The sequence below is a fragment of the Schistocerca cancellata genome, chromosome 9 (assembly GCF_023864275.1).
Source record: "Schistocerca cancellata isolate TAMUIC-IGC-003103 chromosome 9, iqSchCanc2.1, whole genome shotgun sequence".
In the NCBI taxonomy this organism is placed as follows: domain Eukaryota; kingdom Metazoa; phylum Arthropoda; class Insecta; order Orthoptera; family Acrididae; genus Schistocerca; species Schistocerca cancellata.
The window spans coordinates 269,725,371-269,730,675 of record NC_064634.1 but is presented as its reverse complement, the minus strand read 5'-3'; the positions used below and the strand labels follow the sequence as shown (position 1 = coordinate 269,730,675).

Below are 5,305 nucleotides of genomic sequence, written 5' to 3'. Positions count from 1 at the left end.
AAAGAATATCTCTGATAATGTCTAACGGAAAGTAGCGTGAGTAACAACATGCCCACGTGTTTCTTTACGACAGCAGAACAGTCAGCTTCTGCCATCTAGCGTGTAAACGGGCAAACCAAATCTGTCTGTCGCAAGGCACCGTCCGCTCGCTACATGTGAAAGTTCCCCTGTGGCTCTCCAGTCTTCCGCTGGATCAAGTCTTGCGAATTCCACAAAATTTCGTTGAGTCAAGTTTTCGTCCTAGTCAGTTTTTGGCTGCTGGTTATTACAGTTAGCTAATGCTGATGTCCGCACTGCGACGGTCTCATTATATAGACTTCGCCCAAAAGGCGCACTTACACCACTGAGTTGGTTCCAGATGGATGTCGGTAGTGTGTACACTCTACCAGATGCCTAGCTTGTGCGCCACATTACCGATGCAGCTGTTGAGCGTCACTGTGGCAGGCAGTCAAACCATAATTTGTAGCTAGGTAGATCCTCCGCTATGACGTGGTGGAGCTGTGGGGAGCTGTGGTTTTTCCGTATATCTACGTTCAAAAATGGTTCAATTGACTCTGAGCACTATGGGACTTAACATCTATGGTCATCAGTCCCCTATAACTTAGAACTACTTAAACCTAACTAACCTAAGGACATCACACAACACCCAGTCATCACGAGGCAGAGACAATCCCTGACCCCGCCGGGAATCGAAGCCGGGAACCCGGGCGCGCGTATATCTACGTGTAACAAGATTGAGGTTACTAGCTGCACTTAATTGCAGCCCTGAATCCCTATTTCTTAAAATGAGGATTTTCTTGATTGGTGACCACAGCTACAATATACTTCTTAAAGAAATTCATTGTTCCATTTTGTTAAATCCGTCCTAGTCGTCAATATGGGGTGTCTAGGAAACCTGATTTCTCGGATCGCTAGACAACATTCAAGTAAATCGCATTAATGAGTTTTATTACAAAGTGACCAATTACAAAACTTTGTGTTACACAGACGTGTCGCAAGCAACGGGTGACATACGAAATAACCAAGTTTCTTCAGTAGAACAATTCTCATGTCCGTGCTACATAGACACTAGAAGCAAGTGGCTCAAATGGCTCTGAGCACTATGGGACTTAACAGCTATGGTCATCAATCCCCTAGAACTTAGAACTAATTAAACCTAACTAACCTAAGGACAGCACACAACACCCAGAAGCAAGTGGTTAGAGCTGACGCTTCTACTCAAGTTGCTAGTGTACAATGGACCGCAACCAGCCGGGCTTGGTGCTCGAGTTCTCTTCGCATAGGTGCTGCTGCTGTCACGTTGTCGTCCTGGAGAGGGGTCGGTCAGCGTGCTATTGGCTGACGTCTTGTCACAGCTATCTCGTCTCCATCGTTTCCGACTGGCATGCCGGCACTTGACTTAACGCCGTAAGACGTTTTACTGCAAGTTTTTATTATTATTTATTTGTGTCTCTATCACGGCTTTGGCTTAGAGACATTTTCAAGTGCAAGATGAAAAAAGTCAGTAAATATCAGATGTATAGATGTATGGTGTCTGCAGCCATTATTGATCAATCAAGACACTTTGCGTCTTGAAATGTCAGATATGTGTGAATGTCGTGTGGTAATGGAAATATCACAAAATTGACATTTACGCTCTACTTAATTTGAATAATAACGAATTTGTAATATAGTTACTTAAAAGTAGCCGTGTTATTTTACATCTACGTTGTATTTTAAAAATCAACTGTTAAAAAGGCATTTGGATATCTATGAGTATAAAAATTAATGTCAAAGGGCATGTAGAGTAACCCAGTTCTTTTGGTTTTGCTGGAATTATGTCATTCTTACGTTAACATAATGGTTGCAGTACTATGTGCGTTCTTTTGGTTTCGCTGGAATTTCACTGTTACTTTAACATAATGGTTGCAGTACTACGTGTTAGTATGGTTCACACTGCACCTAGTACATGGGACATAGTTCATTAATCACACGCCAGAGAGCGTCAGCACTGTCAGTTTTTTGATTTTGCCATTAATCCTACATAGTTTTACGTTTAACGTTCTTGAAATGTGCACTGACTAGGTCTACATTTCGTTATGTCTTCTACTTTCAAAATGAATGATTTTATAATAATGATCATTGAACCGTGATTTATTTTCAAAGAATATTAAGAATTTATTTTATTTACTAGGGATTCATCAAGAACATTAACACATTTAAGCACACTATGTAAGAATGCAAGTAATTGCCAGGGAGTAACTGATGAAATCATAACCAAATTCCTTTTAACAAATGGGAATTTTATTCACTTTAATAGTGCCTAAAAGCATTTTTGAAAAGAAACATTTAAAATTATAATCAGAAAGCACCCTCTAAATATCAAAGTTACGATTTATTCAGAGGCAGAAAGAAACAAGTTTTGACTGTATGAGCTTTCGGGCAGAGAACCTTCCCGCTCCCTTTTGACACGGTTGTAGTTACGATCGCTCACAACAGCCTCTGAAAGACTACACTGGTGGAAATCTGCAACACACCAGATACCTTTAAACTAAGAGTTCTAACAATTTACACAAGCACACAAACTATGCAGCCCCCCTCCCCAGTAGGAGGGATGGAAATGGTACTAAACACTAACAAATAAAATATTAACCTTGCCACCGAAGGTGCAACTTGATTTTAGCTTCTAAGAAAAGTCTTACAGTGAAAGGATGGCAACTTTATATACTAAAATGATCATTTAAATAAAAGCCCACGAAATGCAATCTTATATAAAATTCTACAAGGTTGGCCAAACAATAGTTAAGATGCTCTACAGTACACAGATACCTCCTCTCAAGATCATAGGCAATAATATCAAAGTTTCCAAAGATCAAAACATATTTCAGGTATTAGGCCGTTACACTCCAAGCAATAATTTCGTTAACACACCAAATCCGACAAACATGACAGAGGCAGCTACTAACGTACGGTAGATTGATAGGGAGATTACCGAACAACTCGAACCGCAGGTTGCTCTAACCCACCCCTATTCCACAAGGGAAAAATGAGCCACTCAATTTATAAACAACCACCTTCCCGCGGGTGGACAAACGGAGAAGAATGGTGGGACGACCCCAAAGCAAAACTACTGGTGATCTCACCAAGAAAATAAGTAGAATTTAACAAGAGTAAATCAAACAACATATCACCAATCACTTCTAATTGACTGCAATTTCTCGAGAAGACCTGGTGGAGCCCCCCCAAATCGCTCTCCCGAACCGTCCGCTGCCAGCCGCTTCAACAGGCGCAGGAAAGCGCGCCGATCTCCTGTCTCAAGGCGTCGCAGCTCGCACCGGCCAGACTGATGTCGTGGGTTGACTCTTGTTGCTCTCGTGTCGACCGCGAAGTCACTACCACCGCTATACGCCGCGGCCCACTGGACTCACGGGGCGACCTCACATGCGCCGACGCTCAAGACGGAGAAGTCATCTTGTGTCTCACTGTGCGACCGACCAACCGATCGATCCAACCGCCAGTGACCATTGCCTGCGCAAACTCGAGCAGACTGGCGGCCTAACGCGCAGACTCAGATGCAGGAACTAAGCCCCGACCAGGCAACCACTCGCTGAGTTCTCTTACTGGCGGAGTGGACAGACTCTCATTTTGCCAGCTTTAAAGGTTGATCCGAACGACAGACATACTAGCACTCCGAACGATAGACGGACACTAACTGCCTAAAAAATGCGGACGAGAGACAGACTAGCAAGCTGGGCACGAGAGACTGACCCAGACTGACTCACTGGCGAGTTTATTTATACACCGTTACATAAGGTGGGCTGGCAGCAGCATACTACGCTAATCTTTAGCCACAAGTTTAACAACGAAAATACAAAGAAGAGACATAAGATAATGAACAAAGTGGCGGACAAAAAACAGTAGACACAGAAACAAAAAACACGAAGCCGTTCACACTCCACGAAAAACACACTAAAAAACTGTTGGCACTGCGCACAAACACTGACGACGTAGACGGTACAGGTGAACGAAACAGCTGACGGGAAAGAACACTAAACCACAAACACGAGGGCACACACACGAGAAACTGATAGCGATGATGAAACTTCCTGGCAGATTAAAACTGTGTGCCCGACCGAGACTCGAACTCGGGATCTTTGCCTTTCGCGGGCAAGTGCTCTACCAACTGAGCTACCGAAGCACGACTCACGGCCGGTAAAGCTGTGAGTACCGGCCGTGAGTCGTGCTTCGGTAGCTCAGTTGGTAGAGCACTTGCCCGCGAAAGGCAACGGTCCCGAGTTCGAGTCTCGGTCGGGCACACAGTTTTAATCTGCCAGGAAGTTTCATATCAGCGCACACTCCGCTGCAGAGTGAAATACTCATTCTGGAAACATCCCCCAGGCTGTGGCAAAGCCATGTCTCCGCAATATTCTTTCTTTCAGGAGTGCTAGTTCTGCAAGGTTCGCAGGAGAGCTTCTGTAAAGTTTGGAAGGTAGGAGACGAGGTACTGGCAGAAGTAAAGCTGTGAGTACCGGCCGTGAGTCGTGCTTCGATAGCTCAGTTGGTAGAGCACTTGCCCGCGAAAGGCAAAGGTCCCGAGTTCGAATCTCGGTCGGGCACACAGTTTTAATCTGCCAGGAAGTTTCATATCAGCGCACACTCCGCTGCAGAGTGAAAATCTCATTCTGGAAACATCCCCCAGGCTGTGGCTAAGCCATGTCTCCGCAATATCCTTTCTTTCAGGAGTGCTAGTTCTGCAAGGTTCGCAGGAGAGCTTCTGTAAAGTTGGGAAGGTAGGAGACGAGGTACTGGCAGAAGTAAAGCTGTGAGTACCGGCCGTGAGTCGTGCTTCGGTAGCTCAGTTGGTAGAGCACTTGCCCGCGAAAGGCAAAGGTCCCGAGTTCGAGTCTCGGTCGGGCACACAGTTTTAATCTGCCAGGAAGTTTCATATCAGCGCACACTCCGCTGCAGAGTGAAATACTCATTCTGGAAACATCCCCCAGGCTGTGGCTAAGCCATGTCTCCGCAATATCCTTTCTTTCAGGAGTGCTAGTTCTGCAAGGTTCGCAGGAGAGCTTCTGTAAAGTTTGGAAGGTAGGAGACGAGGTACTGGCAGAAGTAAAGCTGTGAGTACCGGCCGTGAGTCGTGCTTCGGTAGCTCAGTTGGTAGAGCACTTGCCCGCGAAAGACAAAGGTCCCGAGTTCGAATCTCGGTCGGGCACACAGTTTTAATCTGCCAGGAAGTTTCATATCAGCGCACACTCCGCTGCAGAGTGAAATACTCATTCTGGAAACATCCCCCAGGCTGTGGCTAAGCCATGTCTCCGCA

General features: G+C 45.3%; 1 non-coding gene across 1 annotated transcript; it reads left to right on the top strand.

Moving 5' to 3' along the window:
• The first annotated feature begins 4,521 nt into the window (after positions 1-4,521).
• Trnas-cga (transfer RNA serine (anticodon CGA)) lies at positions 4,522-4,596 on the top strand. Its single transcript has one exon. It is a non-coding gene; the product is annotated as a tRNA-Ser (tRNA).
• The last annotated feature ends 709 nt before the right edge of the window (positions 4,597-5,305 follow it).